Consider the following 26,096-nt stretch of genomic DNA (forward strand, 5'->3'; position numbering starts at 1 on the left):
GTTTACTGATACATCAAGACCAATATTCTCTGGTCAGGCTTAAGTCTTTCCCAGTCTGATACTTGAGATCTTGTTTAATTGGAGATGCCAGTGATTGAACTTGCGGCCTTCTGCATGTATGGTGTATACTCTATCACTGAGCTATAACCTTTCTCCAAATCATCATCATCATCATCCTTTAGTCATAAAACTGAAGCCGTGGTGGCAAATTCCGGCATCCCGATTTGTTGCAGTCACTGGGACTGTACTGCACCAACTATTGGTTGACACTCTGTCACCACTTCCCACCACCATTGGGTAGCCTCTCTGTCACCCATCCATTGCAGCCTTCCCCACATTCTAGCAGGATTGATTTGCAAGCCATCTCTGCTGTGCCATTGGGTGATTCTGCTCTCCCCTGTCCACTGCTGGTCCTGTCAGGCAAGAACCCCATCAGAAGGCCACTGACCTCAGGGAGACAGTTCTCTGCTGGGGACTTACTGATCACTACTGCCTCTCCTCAGGGCCCTGTCTATCTTCCTTCTCATTTTTCTTTCACTCCTTTCTCCCCCCCCCCTTTTTTTCTACTTTTCCCTTCTGTTCTTTCTCATATTCTTTCTCTGTCTTTCACAGGGAGGGGCCACCTCAACACTGGCAGAGAAACAGGGAACAAAAGGGAGGTTTGCAATGGCTTTCTTCATAGTGTCAACTACTTGATGCTATCACCCAATTCCTCCCAAGGAACTACTGTTGCCAGCCTCCAGGTGCTTGCCCCCCCCCCACACTGTCCTTTTCCCATGCGGAGGCTGCCAAGCTGCCAGCTCCAGGTTAGGAAATTCCAGATGGCAGAGATTTCCTCCCCTTGAGGTGTGGGGGGGAATTAATGCCTTTTCTTGGGTGAGTGGGAAGACAGCAAGTCTGGGGGGCCACTCACCCATAGGCCTTTAATGGTACTTTTCCAGGTGGAAAATTCCTAAGGAATCACTACAGGCCTCTGAGGCACTGGCCATTCCTCCTGGGGAACCATGGTTGCCAATCTCCAGGTGAGGGCTGGAGATCACTCGGAGTTACAACTGCTCTCCAGATGACAGAGATCAGTCTCCCTTGAGGTGAGGGGGGGGTAGTGAATGCCATCACTTGGGTGGATGGGAAGACAGCAAAGCTGGGGAGGCATTCACCCAGAGGCCTTTAGTGGTATCTTTCCAGGTTGGTGGGAAATGCCTGGAGATTCTGTGGTGGAGTTTGAGGAGGGCATAAGAGTTAAGGCATCACAGCAGGGTCTGGCAGATGCAGGTTCTTGCTGTGGAAGCTGACTGGGTGATTTCAGAACAGTCACAGATTTCCAGCCTAACCTGCTTCACAGAGTTGTTGTTCAGATCACATGGGGGGAGAGGAGAATGATGTAAACTGCTTTGGATCCCCCCCCTTGACTTGCCATAAAATAACAGAGCTACACAAGCTAGGGGAAAAGCACCAGATCAAATCCTTCAACAACCTGGTGAATCTGAGTTCTAATTTGCATGATGATTAATTTATGTAGAGTAGATTAGGATTTTTTTTTCATGTAGATTAAGAATTTATTAATTCATATAGTTATATAATGTTTACCCATGGCAGAAGAATTCACACTTTTTATTTAATTTGGAGCTGTTCTGTCCCCACACAGAGGTACATTAATAGAGAACATTCACCATTTCATGAAGCAGGAAATGAATTTTACAGAACATTTATCCCATCAAAACTGTGTGGAAGCTCAACGAGGTATGCTTAAGAAAGAACTACGTGTGTGGTAAAAGGCTTACAGCTGTTTCCCCCATCTTTTCCTCTTCCGCTCCCCTACCCTGATTTTCATTTGGTCAAGAGCCTGTGTGGTATAGTGGTGACAGTGAAAGAGACCCAGGTTCAAAGCTCCACTCTGCTGTGGAAGCTTACAGGACCGTCACTTTTCACAACCCAACCTACCCTACCAGAATGTTGTTGTGAGAATAAAATGGAAGAAAGGAGAATTATGCTGTAAGCTACTTTGGGTCCCCTTTGGAGAGAAAAGAGAATATGTTTGAAGATTACTTTTCTCTAGAACAGAGAATGTGTATGAGCAGGGCTTTTTTGTAGAAAAGGCCCAGCAGGAACTCATGTGCATATTAGGCCACACCCCCTGATGTCACTATTGTTTAATTCAGGGGTTTTGTAGAAAAAGTCCAACATAAGCGCATTTGCATATTAGGCCCCACCCCCTAATGCCAAGCCAGTCGGAACTGCATTCCTGTGCGTTCCTGTTCAAAAAAAGCCTTGTGTACGAGTGAGAGAAATTCAAGCCATGATTCTTCAAGCACCTTTACTCCAATTCTCATTTGGAAATTGTAGGGACAATTTTGCCTTATAGGGCAAAACCATAATTTATCAGGGAACTGTCAGAGAGATTCAGAGGCCTAGAATCCTCCCATGTGGTAACTCGCTTCCTACTAGGGTTGCCAAGTCCAATTCAAGAAATATCTGGGGACTTTGGGGGTGAAGCCAGGAAACATTGGGGTGGAGCCAGGAGCAAGGGTGTGACAAGCATAATTGAACTCCAAAGAAGTTCTGGCCATCACATTTAAAGAGACAGCACACCTTTTAAAATGTCTTCCTTCCATAGGAAATAATTAAGGATAGGGGCACCTTCTTTGGGGGCTCATAGAATTGGACCCCCTGGTCCAATCGTTTTGAAACTTGGGGGGGTACTTTGGGGAGAGGCACTAGAAGCTATACTGAAAATTTGGTGCCTCTACCTCAAAAAACAGCTCCCCCGGAGCACCCAAAACCTGCAGATCAATTCCCCATTACACCCTATGAGAATCGATCTCCACATAGGGAATAATAAAGCGCTCAGCAGACGTTTCCCTCCCTCCCTGTCTGGCGACTCTGAAGAGAGAGGTTGGCCTCTCTACTCACGAGTTGCTGCCAACTTCTTCAAAGTAACACAGACACACCATCCCAAGAGGAAGCCTTTCAATCGGAGACTGAAGCCTCCAGAGGTGCAAACGCACATGGGCCTCTGGGGGTGGGGCTTCCCCCCCCCCACCGGCCAGCTAACTGGGGGCGGGAAGGAGCCTGGGAAAGCGGAAGAACTCCTTCTGGGACCTGGGGATTGGCAAGCCTACTTCCTACTTGGCCAGCACAATTTTGCTAACAACCAATGGTGGGTGTAGGCTGGGGTTTTGCATAGGCATTGTTTTTCCTTCTGGGAGTATTCCTCATTAGCTGAAGTATGTATGTGTATGAGTGTGTGCTAACCCAGGCCAGATTTGGAGATCTAAAAGAAAGGTAATAATTTTATGTAACAATACCCATAGTGTTATTATATAACAATATCCATATATGGATAAATGATCATGCTTTTAAGCAACTGATAATACTTAGTATTTCTACTATTGTTTATGTTGGATTTCAGAGCATTTCACAGGCATCTCTCAATAATCTCTACACTACACCTATAATCCTATCAGGCAGGATTGTATTATCACCACACTGCAAATGGGGGAGGAGGAGCACTGTTTGTTCACTGGCTTTCCTAAGACAATCCAGAGTTCACAGCTGAGATAAAGTATAAACAAGAGTATTTCTGATTATTTTTTATTATATTTTAATCTGTCCTCTTCTTCAGAGAATTCAGGGCAGCATACATGGTCTCTCCACTTATGCATACAAGAACACTGTGAAGTAGATTAATCAAGAAGAAAATGATTGGCCCAGCGTTCCCCAGTAGAAGGCGTGAGGGCTGCATCTAAAACTCTAACCTTGGAACCGTTGGATCCTACTGTGCTACACCAATATGAAAAAATTGCCTACCCTTCAAGTTTGTGTGTTTGTTCACTGGGGTGGATTTTGTTGTGGTGTGGGTGATCAGTACACAGTCTGAAAAACTCCAATGTTATTTACTCAGCCAAACACAATAATTTGCAAAATTTCAACATCTTTAAAGGAAATGCCCTTTAATTCATTTACCTTTGAACTAAATTAGAGTTTAAACTAACTTCAGACTGCCACAAAGTAAGAATGGCCGTTTTCATACTGTCATCAAAGGCAGCCGTTTTAATAAAAAGAGGCCTTAGAGCTGCAGTTCTACTGCCTGTATTCTGTTCTGTGCAGTGATGGAATGGACCATGGGGCAGACCACACACCTTGTGCCTGACATTCCCTTAATGTTGGAAATGGATTTATCCACAGATAAATGGCATTATTACAGTCCAGAGCCTTTACCAGAACATTCAGACTACCCAGGTCTTTTGGATTGTCAAGAAATTCCATTTGACCAAATGTGCAAATATTAACACGTAGATTTAAAGAATACCCTGGCACTAAAAGAATACTCTTGCTCTTACTTCCCCCCAAAACACAATAATTTATAAATCAAGAACATTTTCCCCTGACATGATGACATGGGATAAACTGACCTGTTAAGTTTGTAGCTATGAAGCAGCTGTTAACAAATGCATTGAACTGTCATAAAACGAATTTGAAAGGTAATTGTGTCAAGGCCAAAAGTGTAATTTCTCCGGAACTGCTACAAACTTGCACCGTATGCACCCTGCCGACCCCATCCCATAATATCTTGTGAGCTATGACAGAAAAAAATTCTTATCTTATTTCTGAAATGACAGAAATGGACTACATTGCAACCTAGGTAGAGCTCCCTTGGACCCAGTAAATGTACTAAATTCCTTTCCCCTTGAAAAAAACACACAGGGGTCCTAATATCTTGTGAAAAGATTCCACATTGTTTCCTTTCAGTCCAAACAGCACCAGCTCTATAGCCCCTTTCACTTCTTAAATTTCCAGCTCTCCAATAATGTGTACTGGCAGAGCACCCTGCACTCTTATCACCATGTTGTCTCGAATGCATGCACATTTTTCAGGGTGCATGCACACAGATTTTTCAGGGTGCATGTTTGTGTATATAGAAGCTGAACTGGATGTATATTGCCCAATTCAGACAAAATGATGACTATTCGTACAGAGACAATCACATGTACCATGCATGCAGTAGAAGTGCTAGAAATGTTATATCTAAAAGGAGGTTATCACGCTAAACCTTGCTCTTTACGAATTTACTCATTTTTACAAGAAACTTAATGGCATTTAATAAGAGATTTAATAAATTCACTGATACAATTTTGTATGGGAAAGCAGTGGTGTTGAAAACGTCTACTCTGACCTTATAAATTCTCAAAAAGAATTCTCAAAAATAAACAAGCTGGTTTATTTTTTCTAGATTTACATAATCTTATGAAAACACTGTGCAAGGCACTTGCCAAAGCCAGCTTTAGATTATTCACAGAAACCCAATCCCCATCTGGAGTTCGTTTTAAACAGTGAAAAGACCTCTGGTATATATGGGAAAGAAAGCTAAAACAAATTCTAGGATATGGATTAAATGGCAGTCATTTTCTTCAGCAGCAAAAAGTAAGGTGGTTGTAGTCTGTGACACCATTCACTGTGGGGCAAACACTGCCTGAAATTGTAACAGTACTACAGTCACAACTGTGAACATGCATTAGGCTTCCCAATCCCCAGGTCCCAGCGGGGGATCCCCTGGTTTTACAGGCTTCCCCCCGCCCCCAGCCAGCTGGCCGGAGGGGGAAGCCCTGCCCCCATCTATTATTCCCATAGGGAATAATAGGGAATTGATCTACATGTATCAGGGGCTCTGGGGGGGCTGTTTTTTTGAGGTAGACACCAAATTTTCAGTATAGCATCTAGTGCCTCTCCCCAAAATACCCCCCAAGTTTCAAAATGATTGGACCAGGGGGTCCAATGTTATGAGCCCCAAAAGAAGGTACCCCTATTCTTCATTATTTCCTATGGAAGGAGGGCATTTAAAAAAGTGTGCTGTCCCTTTAAATGTGATGGCCAGAACTCCCTTGGAGTTCAATTATGTTTGTCACACCCTTGTTCCTGGCTCCACCCCCCAATGTCTCCTGGCTTCACCCCCAAAGTCTCCTGGCTCCACCCCCAAAGTCCCCAGATATTTCTTGAACTGGACTTGGCAACCCTAACATGCATAGAAGTGTTGAGCTTCACCAGAAAACAATGGAAATTTTGCTTTTGTGCTTTCAGATACACTAGGACACACTTTGCATGGTTGTGGTCGCATTCTGGCCAAAGGCCCTAGAGTTTTTTATAGCCCTGTTTGCTGGTCCTTCAGCTCAGGAAGATAGGTGAAATAGTGGGTTAGTAAAAAATTGTAATGTTCCTGGGTCTCCAGAGAGACCAACAGAATGAGCAATGGCCCAAATCAACCTTAAAATCAACTCCAGGTGGGAAGACACCAAGGTGGGGGGAGTGAATGCTTTGGTAAGTGCATGGGAAGACAGCAGGGGTGGGGGGCACTCTCCAAGAGCCTCTTTGTAAAGCCCGTATTTTTCCTAGTTCTTTAATAGTTACTTGAATTAGTCTGATTACAACCAGAAGCATTCAGTTCTGTTATTCTGTTGCCTCACTGCCTGCATTAAGGTTCCTGGACAAGATGAGTGACTTGGCAGATATGTGTATGAAAGGGACATTGTCCAACTAGAAGTGTTTGCCGGTATTCTCATTGAACAGGGTAGTCCCAATTACTATTTCTGTGCACTGTGTTTATACTTTCTGCCACTTATTGCATCATCTCAGGGGCTTTGAGAGGACTTTCAAATTGCATGTAGGCATTGGCCTTGTTTGTAAGAGCTGTTTTGTTTCCTGAGGTGCTAACCAGGGAAATGTTTGCAGCAGGCAAGCAAGGCTGTGTAGATAGGATTAAGCAGGATCTAGGTAGAGATCTAGGGTCTACTCACCAGAGATAGATAGCCTGCCTTCCTTGAACGGAGAGAAATGGTTTGCTTGCTTCTAGGCAGAGTTGAATACCCTGTTGCAAAGGATGATAGAGGCTTAGAAGGGACAGATGCAAATTCAAGATTTTGTCAGTAAATAGCATCTGTAGTACATGATGGAAGCAACATTTTGATGTATTTGCTAACTGCACATGCAAGCAGACTCATGGAAACTAAATGGGGTAGATTATAATAGTGATGGCATTGCCAGCTCTAGGAAGGCATGAATCAAACAAGGAGCAGGGCCCACCCAAAGGCTTACCTACCTATTGAGTCCACAGGAACTATGGGGTAGCAGCCAGTCAGAAATGTGTATTCATCTAAGGTGCACAGCTGTTCCATGTGTTTGCAAATCCCAGCAGGCAATACATGCACATACATTATCAGGGCAACACAGATAAATCTACTAAAATTCATATTCATGTTCTGTCACAAACACAAAACAGGAACTGAAAGAGCATATAACTCAAGCACGTGAAAGTAGTTTACATATTTACACATACATATATAGCATACGTATTAATTAAACATTTAACACATTTTCTGGAGAAAAATTATCCATATTACAGATAGGAAATGCTGAGGCTGAGAAGCTTAGCTCCACAAGATAATCCATAGTACAGAGAACTCAGATCTCATTCTCTTTCAAGAAAATGAATCATGCTCTAGGATAACTGAATGCAAGGAAAGCTTTAATTCTTAATATGCATTTTCCTATCAGGAGTCAGGCTAAGTGGGAAATAACATGTCACCATTTTTAAAGAGCTGGGTCTGATTTCCACATGCACAGATAATCTACAGCATTTTTTGTGTGGGGAGCCCTTCCACTTCAACACCATTCTGAGCCCATTTAAAGGTAAAGGTAATCCCCTGTGCAAGCACCGGTCATTTCTGACTCTGAGGTGACATCATCACTATGTTTTCTTGGCAGACTTTTTATAGGGTAATTTGCCATTGCCTTCCCCAGTCATCTACACTTTACCCTCAGGAAGCTCAGGTATTCATTTTACCGACCTCGGAAGGATGGAAGGCTGAGTCAGCTGTCTGAACCCAGCTTTGACCGGGATCAAACTCAGGTCGTGAGCAGAGCTTGGAGTACTGCAGCTTACCACTCTGTGTCACGGGGCCCTATACAATTAATTACTCATGAGTGCAATTTTTGCATGGGGAAAAGGCTGGGAAGGGGGTCAGAGACCATTCTGAGCCCATTTAAGTTCTCCTATTTTAGAAGCCCATTTAAGTTCTCCTATTTTAGAAGCCATTCTCCACAGCTGCTGTGTGGCTGTGTGCAGGAAACATGAGTCGAACCTGGGAAATCTGGACCAACTGTTTAGAAGTCATAACCTGTAGTTTAGCTCTAAGTTGGAATGGGGGACCCAGTTTTCATGAACTTTTAGACTCTTTAAAATAATGTGCTCTTTTGATCATTTTTGGTGGTGTCTCAAAAGTACACGGAAACGTTTGGACATTGTGCACAAGTAGCTATGGAGGAGAGAATATAGGTGCTGATGCTACTAGGGCAATACTGCCTGCCTGCAGTGCTCTACTGCATTGCCATCCACTGAAATTGCCACAATAGCAAGGAAGTGCCTACCCTTCCAAGGCAACTTGGCTGATGTTCCTGACCTCCTTGACATGTTGCAGTGGTTTCCTTACACAACAAACAGGTAAGACAGGAACACAGTGGCCCACTGGCTTCAGCAACAGAGAAGTCCATCCCCTGTCTGCTCTGCTATGAGACCCTTGTTTGGCCTCAGTGTGATATCACTACATTTATTATGTGGCCACCTGTAGTGAAAGCCAATGTAAAATGGTTTCAAGCTACACAGACAGGGAAATACAGAGACTGAAAACAACAAATTTCATTCAATAAAATGAAAAAAGATATATTCCCATTCATGGACATATCATGCCTTCCAAACCATTTATTTCGTATCCAATGTACACACATTCAGAGCATCTTTTAATCAGCCATCACTTCTCAAGCAGTAACAAAGTACAGAAAGTAACAAATGAAGTACTTTTTTATAAAAGCATCTTATTTGCACTCAATTCCCATATTCTCTCCTCACTCGTCCCGCCCCGCCACAGAATGAATTTTTTTTTCAGAGGCTTGACGACCTAAACAAAAGCTGCCTTCCCTGAATTAAAAAAAAAATTCATATTACAGCTTTCATCTGAGAAAGTGTGTAATCAGGCTTAATTTTCATTATTTATTAAATATCTATGCAGTGCCTATAATTAAATGGAAAATGTACATCATGGTAGCTGAATGGAGAGCAATTTCCTGTCAGGAAGAATGCCCAAAACCTACTGACTAAAGACAGAAAGTTGATGAAAAAATAACATTCAAAGAAACAATATTTTCAGTTCAGAACACAAGTGTTTATACAGTCCAGAAATGCCTTTCAGGAAAATGAGGAATAACTTCATAAAGTGGAAGCCTACACATACAGGGAATTCTATAAAGACACATGGTGTACTCAAGGCCACAAGCAAAGTCAAACTGTCAGCCTTTGTTCCATACGGTTGAAGATGGGGATAAAGCAGAGAAGACAGGAGAATCCGTCTGCTGCAAGCAAAAACAGGTTGCTGGAGGTGAAATCCTGAACAGTTACACTGCACCCTATTCGGTGAACAAGTTTCAGAAGCATTTAAGGGTGGGACAGGCAATATAGTTTGTTGTGTAAGGAAACCACTGCAGCATGTCAAGGAGGTCAGGAACATCAGTCAAGTTGCCTTGAGAGGGTAAGCCCAGTGCCATTTCCTTGACTGAAATAATAGCACCAAAATTGTTATTAGCCTTGTTGGTGGGAAGAGGCAGGTGTAATGTGGAGGTTGATGCCCCCCCCCCCCCCCCCCGGATTGCCAGTCTTCATGTGGTGGCTGGAGATTTCCTGGAATTACAACTGATTTGCAGGTGACAGAGACCAATTCACCTGGAGGGAAAATAGCTGCTTTGGAGGGTGGACTCTATGGCGTTACAGCCCATTGAAGTCCCTCCCCAAATGCTCTCATCAGGCTCCCCCCCCCCCAAATCCCCAGGTAAATCCAGAGCTGGCAACACTACCTGCCACTACAGTTAATAGCAGCTGGCAAACAAGTTCATTGGTGCTAAGCCTGTCCTACAGAACAGCCCCTCTTCCCAAGTGGCTGCTTTTGAGTCTTTTAAACAACAAGTAGATCTGATCATAGATTGAACAAGTGGTATATACTCTGGCCTGCACTTATGACTGTATTGTGTGTAAAAACACCCTTAATAGAAGCTTTTAAAGGTTGGTTTCACTAGCATTTTGGAAATGCGGGAGTGGCAAATGATGAACTGCATTTGAAAAGAACGACAAAGTGCTGCAGATCTCATTGTTTGACCTCCCCCTCCCCAATTGTTTTTTTAAAGAGAAAAAATACTTTATGGTTCTGGAATGTCTCTAGTTGGTGACATATGGACTGCCAGTGATCCTTTTGAAGCCCTTTGACTGTAGTCAGCAAAAAACAGTGTCACCAATATTGCTACATATTTCAACTTCGTTCCTATCAGAGAGGCAAATCATAGCAAGTGGTTTTTGTAGTACAACTTCTGGTGCAAAAGCCAACAATAATACTCTCCTTGCCCTTTATCAGAAGAGAAAAACACATAACATTGTATTACACTCGTTAGGTCCCAAGGCAGGGAAGAACAAGAATTCAAACAGTAACAGAAATATATACATGTTCTGCCTGAGAAAAGAAACAGCAGAAAAAGCTTATATGATGCCAATTAACTTTTATTCCCATTGAGCCGTCAAAACCTATGCATTTAATTGGCTCCCAAATCCTCTCCTAAATACTTCAGTCTTGCAGCCTTATCCTGAATAATAGCAAAATAGGATATATGGTGCATTGATCCATGTATTAATGTTTTTCTCTGTGGCTCCACAAAGAGGTTAATTGTTAAGAGGGATTGAGCTGAGGAAGATACAACATTGTTTAAAAGTTCTGGAAAGAGGTATCCCTTCTCTCTCTGTGATATTTTCATTTCATGGATTTCCTTATCAGCACTGTTTCTCATCACTAAATGAAAGCTTGAACACTGAACTTTTGGAAGTGATTACAGACCTTATGTCCACAACAACATTTGAAGGAGAAAGTATTTTGAGAAAGGTTTTCCTTTTGCAAGCTTGGGGAATTGTAACGTACTCGAAGCGGAGACGAGAGTAGGGCAACATAGTTTATTAGGAGCACGTTGCAAGAGAGCGAACACGCGGGCCGGGTCCCGCTTATATACAAACCCCGGTTCAGCCCACTGGACAGGTCAGGCCAATAGTGGCCTGTTGAACTTCCCGCCGCTGCTGGTGAGGGGCGGAGCTCGTTGTGCCTTGCGCTGGGCGTCCAGCCACCTGGTCGCCGTCGCGCAAGGCCTGACGCGCTGCCGATACACTACACCCCTCCCCTCCTAGTGAATGCACATAGTCTTGAAGATAAGCTGGGGGTCGCCGTTCCCTGGTGGACCGGCGTAGGGTTTCCGGGGGGACCTCGGCTGGTGGTTCCGCTGGTATCGGCCGCGGCTGCTGGTCCGATTCTGCCGGTCTATCGGTCGCTGCCGGCCCGGCCGCTTCCGGTGTCGGGCTATTCGGTGGGGGGGCTGTGTCCTCCGGTTGAGCCCTGGGCGGCTCCTCCTTGGGTTTCCCTTCTTCCCACCCCACTGGTTCCTCCGGTATTGTGCGGCGGCGTATTTGGTCGATGTGTCGCCTCACTACCTGGCCCCCCTCTGTGGATATGTCGTAGTGGCGGGAACCCGTGACCCTCAGTACTCGTCCCGCCACCCACTCGGGGCCCCTGGCGTAGTTTCGTGTGTACACTGGATCGCCCGCAAAGAACCCCCGGGCTGCGTCCCTGACCTCAGGGTCCCCGCGAATGTCTGAAGCCCTGTCTGGGTGCAGCCTGTCGAGTCGTGTAATGAGCTTGCGCCCCATTAGGAGTTCTGCGGGGCTCACCCCTGTGGCAGGGTTGGGAATCACCCGGTTGTCGAATAGGAAGGCCGCTAGCCGGTGTTCCTAATCTCCCTGTACTATCCGGCTTAAGGCCTCCTTTGTTGTGCGCACCATGCGCTCGGCTTGGCCGTTGGTGGCCGGATGGAACGGGGCGGACCGTATGTGTTTGATGAGGTACCTCTGGAGGAACGCCTGGAATTCCCCCGAGGTAAACGCCGCCCCGTTATCCGAGATGATGGTGTCCGGGATGCCGTGGGTGCATAATGCCCTGCGTAGGGCCCGGATGGCAGAGGCTGAGGATGTGGATGCTACGGGAAAAACCTCCAGCCATTTGGTGTAGGCGTCCACGAGAATCAGGAAGATTTGCCCCTGAAAGGGACCGGCGAAATCGAGGTGAAGCCTCGACCACGGCTTCCTGGGGGGTTCCCAACGTGTGGCGGGCGCTCTAGGCGGATCGGGCCTCGACTCTTGGCAGGCCTGGCACCCCCGCACCCAGCTCTCGATTTCCCCGTCCATCCCCGGCCACCATACGTAGCTTCTGGCCAGGGCCTTCATGCGAACTATGCCGGGGTGGGTCTCATGTAGGGACTCTAGTACCCGCTTTTGTAACTGGGGCGGCACCACCACCCTGCTTCTCCATAAGAGACACCCTTTGTGGGCCGTCAGTTCCTCCCTCCTGGTCTTGTAGGGTTTGAATTCTTCCCCCATGTTCCCCTCCGGCCACCCCCTCACCACCCATTCGAGCACCCGTGCCAGTATCTTGTGCTTCTGAGTGGCCTTGGCGACCTCTGCCGCGTGTAGGGGTTGTTCCGGGAGGCTTTCCACTAGCATGATGTGGTGCGCGGGGGCTGGGTCTGCCCCCTCCTCGGGCAGCGGCAACCTACTGAGGGCGTCTGCGTGGCCCATGGATTTGCCCGCCCGGTGGACCAGCGTGTACATGTAGGAGTTCAGGAACTGGGTCCACCTCAGTACCCTCTGGGACAGGATTTGGGGGGTTTGGCGGTCCGGCGCTAGAAGACCCAAGAGCGGTTTGTGGTCGGTGGCGATCGTAAACCTGCGCCCATAAAGATAATCATTGAACTTGTGGACCCCCGCTACTATGGCCAGCGCCTCCTTATCGATCTGCGCGTAATTCCGCTCCGCCTGCGTGAGGGTGCGAGAGTAATATGCTACTGGCACCTCCCTCCCGTCCGGGAGTTGGTGCCCGAGGACGGCGCCCACCCCGTATGGTGATGCGTCGCAAGCCAGTATGACCGGGAGGTTCTCGTCAAAGTGGTGGAGCACCGCATTGGAAACCAGCGTATCTTTCACCGCCTGAAACGCGGCGGCTTGGCGTTTGCCCCAGACCCAAGGGGCGTTTTTGTCTAGCAGTCTGTGTAGGGGTTCTGCCAGGGCTGCCTTGTGTGGGAGGAACGTGTGGTAAAAATTTAATAGGCCCAAGAAGCTTTGGAGTTCGGCCTTGCATTTTGGGGCTGGGGCCTGAACAATGGCTCGTGTTTTCTTCTCCGTTGGGTGGATTCCTGCTGCGTCTACAGCGAACCCCAGGAACTCCACTCGCGGGACGCCCAGTAAGCACTTTTCCCGCTTGACCTTGAGCCCCGCTGACTGGAACCGACGGAGTACTTCTCGGAGGCGGTTGTTGAATTCCTCTGGGTCCGGGGCGGCGATTAGAACATCGTCAAAAAACGGTTGGACTCCGGGGATTCCTTTAAGGAGAGCATCCATGGTGCTTTGGAAAATCCCCGGAGCCACGCTCACCCCGAACTGTAGCCTCCGCACCCTGAAAGCCCCCCTGTGCGTAACTATGGTTTTTTGTCTACCGGGAACTGTTGATAGGCCTGCGCCAGGTCCAGCTTCCCAAAGATTTTAGACCCGGCTAGGGCCGCCAGGACGTGGCTTACTACCGGGACTGGGTACGGATTGTCTTGAAGTGCCCTGTTTATGGTGCATTTATAGTCGGCGCATATGCGCACCTCTCTGTTGGGCTTGACCGGTGTGACTATTGGGGTCTCCCACGTGGCGTACTCTACTGGCTCCAGTACCCCCTGGGCCGTTAATCGGTCCAGTTCCGCCTCAATCTTAGGCTTGAGCGCGAACGGCACCCGCCTGGCCTTGAGCCTGATGGGTCGGACTGTGGGGTCCAGCGGTAGGGAGATGGCCGGCCCCTTGTAACTGCCCAGGGACCCATCGAACACATTGGGGAACTCTCGGCATACGTCCCCGACCCCGCTGGTGGATAGGATTTGCCCCACCCCCTCCAACCGTATTCCCAGGGGTTTAAACCACGCCAGCCCCAACAGGGTGGTAAGCTGGCGCTTGACCACCAAAATGTCCAACCGCCCCTTGAAGGACCCCCGCTCGACATTCACCCGGGCCCACCCCGCGGTCTGGACCGGGTTCTTCTGGAAGTCTCTTAGAACAAAGTCCGCTGGTCTTGTCTGAAACCACCTCCCGGGGCACAGGTCTCTCAGGGTCTCCTCCGATATAATCGAAATGGAGGAACCCGAGTCCACTTCCATTTTGCATGGAGCGCCCTCGATGCGGACCGCCATTTTGATTTTGTTAGGGACGCATGGGGGCAAGTTCAGTACCTGTAGGGAGGTGGATGCCGTGGAGTGGTAGTCTGCCGACTCTTGGTGCGTGGTCGGCCTCTGGCGGTTGGGCTTGGCTCGGCAAGCCCTCGCAATGTGGCCCGTTTTTCCGCAGCTCCGGCAGTCCCAGGTCCGGTACCGGCAGTCCCGCCTGTCGTGGGGGTCGCCGCAGCTGGCGCACTTGGTGGCCGGGACCCTCTCCGTCGCTGGGGGCCGTTCGGCCGCTCGGGGGCGTTGGGCGGCTCTGCTGGGTGGCCCGGCTGGGCGGCGCCGCTGGTGGGCTTCTTCCTCCTCTGGGCAGTCGTGGTCCAGCTCCTCGTGGTGGGCGGCTTCTGTCCGGGCCTTGGGGAAGGTCCTGGAGGTCCTCTCGAACGCCACCGCCTCGCTGAAGGCGCTCTGGAGGGTGAGCTCTTCCTTGGCGAAGAGCTTCTGCTGGAGCCTCTCGTCGCGGAGGCCCCACGTGAATCGGTCGGCCAGGGTGTCTTCCAGCTGGGGGAAGTTGCAGTTCCCGGCGATCTTGCGGAGGGCCGCCAGGTAGTCGGCGGCCGATTCCCCCACTGCCTGGTCCCTTCTGTGGAACAGGAACCGACGGGCCACCCGCGAAGCCTGTGGCGAGAAATGGCCGGTGAGGAGTCTGATGATCTCTGCGTAGGACTTCTCCGTGAGGCGGACGGGAGCCGAGAGACCCTTGGCGATCTCGAACGTGGCTGGCCCGCAGACGCTCAGGAGAACGTCCCTCTTCGTGCCGGCGTCGGTGACCTTGTTGGCCCTGAGGTAGAACTCGACCCGCTCCGCGTAGGACTCCCAGCCCTCGGGATTGGCGGGGTCGAATGTCTCGATGTAGCCGGTGGTTCCGTTCTGTGTGGCCATGGCGGCGGCGGTCAGGACTCGTGGTTGCCCTAGATCTCCGTGGTAGCCGCTGAGGCTAAGATCCCACCTTCGTCGCCAGTGTAACGTACTCGAAGCGGAGACGAGAGTAGGGCAACATAGTTTATTAGGAGCACGTTGCAAGAGAGCGAACACGCGGGCCGGGTCCCGCTTATATACAAACCCCGGTTCAGCCCACTGGACAGGTCAGGCCAATAGTGGCCTGTTGAACTTCCCGCCGCTGCTGGTGAGGGGCGGAGCTCGTCGTGCCTTGCGCTGGGCGTCCAGCCACCTGGTCGACGTCGCGCAAGGCCTGACGCGCTGCCGATACACTACAGGAATGATACTTTTAAAGGGACAGTACCAAATGGAATTCCAGGATTGTGGCTATTATGTAATGAGAAAGTAATTATTTTGGAGGTTATATTGTCTATGTGTATGAATGTTATATACATAGCTAATAGTGATTCACAATTTAGTAAATATTTCCATCTGTTTCAAGTTTTTCTTCAGTGATTATTTATACTTTGCCCCTGGAGAAAATGGCTGCTTTGAAAGGTAGGCTCTAGGGCATTGTACCATGCTGAGGCCCCTGCCCTGCCCAAACCCCATCCTTTCCTGGACCAGGTGTTTTTCAACACAAACCTGGCAACCCTAACTAAATATTGTACCAATGATCCTATAGTAATATATAACGTTATCAATACTAATTGTTGCAAGATATTACCTTGCATTTACGCTGGTTAGATTTAACACGCTACAATAAGATACAATAAGAGCCCCATGGTGCAGAGCGGTAAGCTACAGTACTGCAATCCAAGCTCTGCTCATGACCTGAGTTCGATCCCAGCCAAAGCTGCGTTTAGGTAGCCAGCTGAAGGTTGACTCAGTCTTCCATCCTTCTGAGGTCAGTAGAATGAGTACCCAGCTTGCTGGGGGTAAAGTGTAGATGACTGGGGAAGGCAATGGCAAACCACCCCATAAAAAGTCTGTCATGAAAACGTTGTGAAAACAATGTCACTCCAGAGTTGGAAACAACTGGTGCTTACACTGAGGATTACCTTTACCTTTAATAAGATACAATAACATGCCGACTCTAGATTCTGTCCTTGCTCTGCTAACCTGATTGAAATACTAGTTAACTATTTCCCCCATAGTAGATTCTATGTACAGGCATGCTTGGATGTATTGGAACCTGTGTTGGTAGATAAAAACCTGTTCTCCAAACAGAAGACTCTTAAGATCTTCCTGGTGGCGGGGGGGGCAGGGGGTTAACCAAAGAACTACTGGTATCTGTGGCTAAGTTTCTGTTCTTCGTGTATAATCCACTCATGTTCTAACCTTAAACAATTAGTTTTATTAAGATGAATTATGTATGCTGAACTTTTACAGAGATCATTAATTTTATAAAACTGTTTTTTTTCTGCTTTTGAATGGCCTCTGGACAGTAATAAAAACTGAATGGAGCAGAGCCATTGAGATATGAGGGAGGTCAGCCCCAGCCGCATCACCTCCATTGGTACATGAGGGAGAAAGCAAAGATGGGGAGAGATTCCCCCAGTGAGTATCAGGGTTCTCCTCTCCACGTGTTTGTGAATATATATATGCTGGGGAAGAAGGAGCAGAGCAGAAACTTGAAGGACTCTCCAGTAGCCAAACAATCATTTAGTGATCAAGCAGTATTGTGTGTCTGCTCAGCCATAAAAAGCTACTATGTGACAGCAGCCTGCAGACCTCATCACTGAGTTAAAAAGCCAGTCTTTAATTTTGACATGCAAGGTAGAGACAATGTTGTATGTTGTGCACACTAGCTTGCTAAGTCTAAGTGGGTGCTGTGTCTGTTCTGCTTACCACATCAGTCACAGAATGCTGCTTTGGACTGAAATGACATGGCTTCCTAACAGCTGGGTGCAGCCATGTACTTTGCCTTCATCAAAGACCACAGGGGAGGTTTCTCTTCAGCAGCTGCTTGCTGGCAAAGCAACATCTGCAGAGCTGAGGGCCAACTTCATTGCGGAGGTGAAGTTTTCCAGCTAAATTTGAAGCTTTGCTGGGCAGCTGGATGCCAGAACCACAGTGGACATCCTGATAGACAATGTAATTTTGTAAAGAATACATGTCAACTGATATTATGGAGCAGGCTGCAGGCATCTTTCATAGCCAATAGACAGATATATAGCCGTGACTTCTCTTTGCTGTGATCAGCAGGACTATTTAGATGCAGCAAGAAATGTGACCCAGTAATTGAGCTTTCTTCACAGTCTTTACCCAAAAAGGGTTTAAGAAATACTGTAAAAGACAAAAACTGCTTCATTGAATCTATTAGAACATACTTATTTTGACTGATCTATAAGCCTCTACTTGGAAAGCCTATAGGAAGTGCTGTTGTAGCACTCCTGGTGATGACTAGTTTTTTCTTCTTTAAAGGACAGGCTTCAAGGCATAATGTGAGTGTATGACAAGAAGAGGACTGCAGAGGTTGCTGAAAGAGGAGGAATTGCTTCCACCATATGGAGGTCCAGGTGGGCAAGGTCTAAAATTGCAACCAAGCAGCCTCAAGGTAGTATATATACACTCTTGGGAGAAGGGAACTTCTCTGTATCATTATTGGTCAGATATTCTAAATGCTGGAACATGGCCACACAAATACAATTGAGGGATATAAAACGCTTTTGTAAATTAGCAAGAGATGCTGGAACAACAACAAACAAGGTGCATGTGGGGGAGAAATCCTTAGGCATGTTTGTCAGGAATTCAGTATGCTGAATGCATTGTGCATGTAGTTTTTCCTGACAATGAGAAGCCCCTCTTACACTGCAGCTTGGGATCTTTATCCTGTTTGGCTTAAGACCCATCTATCTCACTGGAACTTATGGTTGTTTTTCCTGTTACCTTTGTAGCATGGTGACCGCGCTTGTGTGGTTCCTGTGGTGAAATAGGCCTACTGACCTACAGTACCTGTTCTCTATTGCCCTCAGAGGTGTCTGGGCACCAACAGCTGTCCAATGTCTCTGCCTGGCATGTGTCACCCACCCAGCTTTCCCAACCCTTGGAGGGTATTTTCCCTCCTTCTGTTGGTTCAGCCATTGCCACCGCCTGGCCTTTGTAGGAACTACTCGCTGAGGGGACCAAGGCTCCCAGCATCCCTTTCCTGCATTGCCATTCTAAGATCTTACCTCATGTCTGTGCCTCCTGTTACCCAGCATCTGGTGACCATGGGGATAGCTTAATGCATTTGCATACCCCTGGGAGAGTAGCAACTTGCCAACTGACTGTCTCTTCCCTTGTCCTGACGCTCACTTCAAAAGTGTGTCTGAAGTAGTGGAGGCCTTTGTGGTACAAAGAACAGCTATCAGCATTAAAAGTTGTAAAATAAATAAATAAAAGAAAATGTCCACACACATACTCTCAGCACAGTGACAGCAACATATTGAGCAAGAGATCCAAAAGAAAAGTGTAAACACACAGTTCCTCTGTCCTTCCCTCTGTAGATGCCCTTGCTGATGTTGATGTAAGGCAGGCTTCTTAAAGTTAGAGTGGTTCTAAAAGGTTCTCATTACCTTAAGGCCTCTGCTCATGCCTTTAGTCCTGCATATGGCAATGGTTGCCTACAGCAGGCCCCGGCTGAGTACGCTTTGCCTGCTTTGATGGAATCATCACAAAAGAGAGCCTCCTCATCCTGCCAAGGAATTTTAACATCTGTTTGCCCATCCCTAGGCAGGTCAGGGCAGGTCTAAGAAGCATTTCCTGAAGTCTCCAAGAAACCAAAATTAGAATTTCCTACTAGATGTCCCCTTTCCAGCTGGAGGGGGTGGGTGGGATGACCACAATTATTTCTGGCCAAGCCTGCTATTTGCATTTCTGAAGTTTCGTTGAGTGAGGCTGGTAAGCTACTGACTACCCCTCCTTGCTTATTCTCTGCCAGACTCCCAAGAGAGAGAAAACTTTTAAACTCAAGGTGAAGGTCCAAGCCTCCAAAGTAAAGTTAATTTCTCCATAGTTGCTTACCACATTTGGCAATATAATGGGAGACTATGCCAGGGCAGTACTTGTGATATTGCTGACAAGTGATTATGTGACTTTGAATTTCTTGGTTTACACATAAGACAGGCTCCTCCCAGAGGACCAGTGGCATACCTAGCATATTTGACACTCAGAGTGAATCAGTTTTTAACACACTCCTCCTCCATACAACAAAATTATTTTCAGTAATAATCATGAAATAAATGCACCTTAGAGACTAAAATGAATTTCAGGGAATAAGCTGTCAAGAGTCAGAGCTCAATTCGTCAGCCATGGTTAGGAATGGAGATCCAGTTTTCTAATCTCCCTTCTCCCCTACCTCATGACTCAGTGGGAAGTTCTCCTGCTCAATAGCATGGGCTGGATTAGGTGAACTTCCTATGAGCTGCTGGTCCTTTAAAGAGCACCAGCCAAGAATGACAGTGAAATTCATTAGAGGTAAGGCTGCTAGCAGCCAAATCCAGTTAAACTGGGACAGTGTTGCTACTGTGGGTGCCTCCATTGGTTACACTTGATGCAAGTGCATAGTAACATGTGACAAGATAACTCCATTTATGGAGGAAGGGAAGTTTGGAGTATTTGGAATTCGGAGCACTCCCATGCCATTTTGATTCTTCTCTTCACACTGTGTTCTCTGGCTTCAAACCTGGGTTATTCAGGTGCAGGGTTTTCCCTCCACTTCATGTTACAAGTCCTTTGGCCTAATAGCTGCAACCAAGAAATTGTTTTCTAGGTTAATCGGAAATATCTAAGACTTTCCTCAGTCTTCTTCTAGACTGCATTAAGGTTTTATTTTTAAAATATCAAACCAGCTTTGTTTGATACTAGTCGATGGTGGCACAGGCAGTCATTGTACAATCCTAAATGTGGGTTTCAGTGGATTCAGAAGGGTGTAACTCTGTTTAGGATGCCTCTGTTAGCAATGTAAAATTTTCCTTAGGGCCTTTTCTGTGTACCAAAAAAGAAAACGTTAATCTTTTTTGATTCACTGACAACTCAAATGCCTCAATGGTATGTATGCTGCTATTATTAAAGCCACAACACATGCTTCTGGGCAGTTCAAGCTAAAATAATTGGGAAAGGGGTGAAATGTTCTTCAGTGGTGCTTGTGCAGGAGAACTTCCAGCTAGCTGGTGCCCCTTAAGACTCACAGTCTGATCTTGCACAAGTTTACATGGAAGCATGTACCATTAATAGGGCAATCCTAAGCAGATATACTCAGAAACCTACTGGGATCTAAATAAAACTGAACAGAGAGAAATGCCTTCTTTTCATGCCTTTGCTTTGGATGAAATCAATACATGATTACTGGAAATATTTGTTATTAATTTCCATAACAATGGAATTGCAACATAGGAATTATGAGGATGTGAATTTTAATGGGGTGGAGGAGATAAAACTCAGGCAGAGAGCCTTAGGTAAGTCATCAGGGACTTGCTTAATGAACAGTGTCCCTGTGATTGCTGCCAGGGAATCAGGAGAACAGACTCCAATCATCATGCTAAATTCAATACAATTAATGGAGCAAATATTTTCCAGGGCAGCAACATGAAAAAATATGCATACAACAGGACAGCCGGTATTCCACTTCCTGTTTCATAAATTTCCTCAGGCACATGATTATAATTTTATTTCATAACATCAATGAAGACATGATTTCAGTGCATAAGCTTATGAAGGACAAAAATGTCTTCTAGCTTCCTTTCTTATGGGCAAATGCTCAGATGGTCACACATGTTTTTTCATGGGATTTTATGACTGCATACATTGTCTCTACTGGAATCTACATGATTACTATGAACATAGGATTTTATTATTGGACTGAGTTTCAATGGCTATATATTGAGGATTGTAGTTTTTGCCTGTCTTTCTTGTAGGGCTGCCAAGCCCTCAGTCCGGGCGGGGTTTCCCCCGCCTTGGAGGTTCCCAACCCACAGGCCCACATTGGGCAGGTGGGGGGAACCTCCCCCGATGTCGTTGGCGTGATAACGTCACCTGGAAGCGATGTTATCGCGCCAGCACTCAACAGCCGCTCCAGGCATTTCTGGGAAAACTCTATGACTTTCCTGGATGCTCTAGCCATTTGGAAGAAAAAACTCTATGGTACAATAGATACCATAGAGTTTTCCCTTCCCAAATGGCTGGAGCATCCAGGAAAACCATAGTTTTCCTGGAAACGCCTAGAGTGGTTGCGAATGCCTGGGTGATGACATCACTTTCGGGTGACATTATTGCATCACGCATGAGAGGAAATCTCCCACTGAAGAGTGGAGGGGACTTGGCAACCCTACTTTCTTGTAATAAATGTATGTTTATTATTATTATTATAGTAATTTTGGTCATAGGAACCCTTTGGGTTTATGTTGTTAGTCTTACAGAGTGACCTCTCTTGTACTTCCCACTTGTAGTCAGCAGCTATGCTCCTCCTCCTAGGTAGCCATGTATGAAAAATGACCCAGGCTTGGGGTGGGTGGGTCTTGGCTCAGCCTTAGGGGATCTACCATTTTCAGCTGAGAGATGGGAGTTTCTGGGGAGGTTTCTAGGCTCATTTAAATTGATATGGAGATTGAGCTTCTTGTCACCCCTTTCTTTCCTGCACCCAGGGTGGACTGCTCCAAATGCCCTGCTCTTGGTATGCCAGCGAGCCTGCAGCAGACGTGGACTATTGCACCCTTCTTAAATCTTCGTTCGCGAAGCCAAGCCGAGAGAGAGAGAGAGAGAGGTATGCCACTGCAGAGGACTGCAATGGTTTCTCCCTACTGAAGAGAATGTATTATGGGTGGGCCATTTCCAAGGGATCTCTCTTTGTGTGTGCAGGAAGCAAATAGGTAAGTTTTCTCTACGTCATGTTAGCTTGATTATAGCAACACCTAGCAGCAAGCTAGTGTAAATTGAGAATTTAAAAGCAACAGTCAAAGAAGATGGTGAAAAAGCACACACTTATTCTGAGTCCAGAACAGATACATGTTTAAACTGCACCACACAGAAATCCATCCTTTGAAAACAGCTGAGTATCACCACAAGTATAGAGAACCTGTGTCCTTCACTGCAATTTTCCAGTCCAAAGTGGACACATCATATACATGAATCCCAGATTACTATATTTGATAGGTCTGTATTTCAGCATGTGCACACACCCATCCCCCACAAAAGATCGACAATTATAAGCTTGTGAGACATATACTGGCCAATTCCATGTGTTATTTAACAGCTGTTAAAAATACCTAAAAACAAACCTAATCCATCCTTTAGCTGTTGTTGGGAAGGCCAAAAAAGATTTTAAAACCACACAAAAATTATAGGGAAGGGTAAAAGTAAGCCAGGATATTAAATCATGGAGGAAAATGCCATGAGGATCCAAAAGGTTCTGAGATGCAGAAACTGCAAAGCTATGTGAATTCTTGCTACAGCACTGATACCTGTTTGAAGCTGCTTCACAAAAAATTCAGGAGCCATTCTTCATATTTGGAGACATTATGCTCCATTTTCTCTTAAGGTTTAGATCAGGGATCCCCAGCCTTTTTGAACCTGTGGGCACATTTGGAATTTTGACATGGCTTAGAGGACACAGCAACTACATCGTTGCCACAGGAGGCAGCCACAAAATGATTGCCACAGTGTAACTTCAGTAACACAGTGCAGATCCTTGTGCTGTGGTGACAGCTGCTGCCAAAGCAACATTTAAAAATAAACCTGCACAGCCAATCAAATCTCCAATTGTCAATCTGAAGGCTCGCTGAGCATAAGCCATACCTGGCCCTGCCCACTTTCTTAGCTGATTCCAATAAAGGTCGATTTTTAAATTTAGCTGTAACGCAATGAAATTTTTTTTTTTTTACATTAAGCCAAGGAATGCGATCAGGACGCCCAGGTCATAGTGGTAAGTGGCACACTGCAGTATCCTCCATGCCCCCCCCCAAAAGCTGAAAAGCTGTAACAGATTAATGCTTTAATTCTAAAAACCTTGTGTGACTGGGGATTCAAATAGAATTCTACAGTGTCAGGAGTGGTGGTTAAGAACTGGCTGTTGACTGGGAAGGAGGGCTAAGGGAGTGAAATGATCAAGAAGGATGCCCATTGAAGCCTGAGGAAAATAGCTCCTAGTAAAGGGGGTGGGGGTAATCCCTATCCAGTCTGAGGGAAATAGCTCCTAGAAAAAGGGGAGTGATCCCTACCAAGTGGTTAAGAAATAAAACTGGAAGTTGTGTGAATGTCTTTGCTTTCACCGCTTCAATTGTCTTCGAGACTAAGAAGTTTAGCCTTGTTTCTTTAAGCAGAGACTCTCTCTTCTGTGTTTAAAGACCAGTCTGTACAACTAAACAGCTACCTGTTTGTGACAAACTATCTTTTATTTATATTTATACAAAGTTAACTGATTCCTGTTGCCTGTTCACCATCTAAGTCCTAAGCCTGAGACCTACCTTCCCATTTCCCCTCATGTTAATACTGAATTTCTATCAGCCTCTCAGGTTTTCAAATAAAGACAAAGAAGGATTTTAGTCAGTCTCTCAGATCCCTAGTCACCATAAGTAGGTATATACATTTGAACAATTGGATGGGACAAACAGAAAAACAAAGACAGAAAAAGTGCTGCTCAGACAAGAAGAAAATAAAGGGCTTCTGAAGGAATCATCATGCATCTCCAGTGATTATCTGCCTTTTAAATACTGGGTTCGGTGGAAAGAACGAGGACTTCCAGAGAAGTGATCAGCATCTTTTACTCAAGTGATTTCAACTATGTACAAGCATGCAAAACTCAGGCCCTGGCCAGATTATATACAGTGAGACTCCACCCCACTCCCGATCCATAGGTGCATTCAAACTAGCCCACTATAGATGGTCCAGGACAGCCTGACCAACCAGGCTATAGCTGTTTCAATCCTGGTGTTCTATTGTTAGCAGGGATGAAACTCACAGAGTCTCTAGGTACTCAAGCATGAACCTAACACTGCCCAAGCTTAAGGACAACCAAATCAGAAGAGAACTAATTCAGCATCACCTGCTTGTATTCCTAGCTGGACAAAGAACTGTACAAACCCAGTTCCAGATATGCATGTTCCTGATCAGTCTAATTAGATTCTGTAGGATTTGAATTTCATAAAGAGATAGGGAAATATTCCCCTGCTGCTCCTGTTAACTAATTCAATAGTAGTCTGTATTGCTAACTAGTCAGAATCTGTGCTAATTGATTGCAAAGCTAGTTATGTGCTTTATGTACATTGTGTTTTAAGTTGGCATGACTTCATTTCATTAAAGAGAAGTACTGCAATTACATTAAAACAGCAAAGGATAATTAATCCTGAATGTCCATCCTTGATTGAGTTCAAAGATGGTTTGACCCTGGCACACGAAAACTCAACAGAACTTCAAATGAAGCAATGGTCAAGCAACCTGAACTTCACATCAAGCTCTACACTGCCATCTGTTGTTCTATAACTGAATTAAACTAGCATATTGCTTTAAGGAAAGGTAGCATGAACATAAGTAAAACAAAAATACTCAGGTATGCATGTGCAGTGGTAGGTTACTGGATAGCCAGTAGAGGGCAGAATCAGATATAAAACTGTTCTTCACCTAAGCCTTGCAAGTGCTTTTCTGATGGTTAAAAAGTAATGCTATGCTAAGCCATTCCTCTCTTGAGCCTCTGCAGTTATTTCCAGGTCATGCTAACTGGACATGTCTAGACTTGATCAAGGGATTAAATAAAGGAGCTCGACAGTACTATTCCTACCTCTTTCCCTAGGTGGTTAATACAACTAATAATGCTGATCCATTTAGAAAAAATCAAAAAGAAAGTGACAATTGTAAGCATGCATACTTGGAAGTTAAGCCTCCCACAAATTAAAGCAACTCTTTTCTGAATAGGCCAGTTTAATTAAATTTCAGATTCTGTATGTGTCTGTAAGCACAATCAAGGGCCCAGGCAACTGCCAATTTTGATTTCTAAGAAGTCTCTCTAATTTGCACTGCTGTGAAGTGACTTCGGGGCTGGGGAAGGTCTATTCAGGCTGGTCCCTGAGAGTCTTTAGGACAACCCTGGGATTATTTTTCTTACCTGGGACTACCCCTCAGATGTCCTGTACTGTAACTGAGGTGCCTTGCATTCAAGAAACAGAAGGATTTGCAATGCTGTGGCAATCATAGCTGTGCTAATTGAACTTTAGCATATGAAACCTATTTGAACATTCACAATACCACAGTATTCTCACAAATCTGGGGATCTGTGCACTGTATGTATCACAGTGCAGAATTTCATAATCTGATAGCAGCATTTCAACATAGGCAATACAGTGTTTCTGACCAAGCAGCCTCTGCACATGAACAGTTGGCAGAATTTTTGCTCTGACAACTCCTTTTAAAGATAGCCAGTATTTAATATTATGCACACACCTAAGTAAACTTCTTCCAAATGGCTAGAAAAATAATGAACACTTACTGTATTGTATAAACAGATATAGGTGAACACTCTTGACATACAATATATGAAAAATACATACACATCCAAGAGCACATTTTACTTCATAAACTGCATTTCTATGTTACTGTGTAAACTGATCTTGAGACTAATACAATCCTAATAATCATCATCAGTAATAAATAAAAGCCCAACCATGGTGGCAAATCTGAGAATTTTCATTCATTGGATGTGGCCTATGCAGGATTGGCTCACACTTTCTCTGGCGTGCCATTGGCTGATTTTGCTCTCCCCTGCCCACCGCCAGCCCCATCAGGCAAGAATCACACCAGAAGGCCACTGACCTTTGAGCAGGGCAGTTCTCTGCTGACAGATTCTCCTGGGGGCTTACTAATCACTACTGCCT

Source organism: Heteronotia binoei, chromosome 1, assembly GCF_032191835.1.
Source record: "Heteronotia binoei isolate CCM8104 ecotype False Entrance Well chromosome 1, APGP_CSIRO_Hbin_v1, whole genome shotgun sequence".
NCBI classification, from domain to species: Eukaryota; Metazoa; Chordata; class Lepidosauria; order Squamata; family Gekkonidae; genus Heteronotia; species Heteronotia binoei.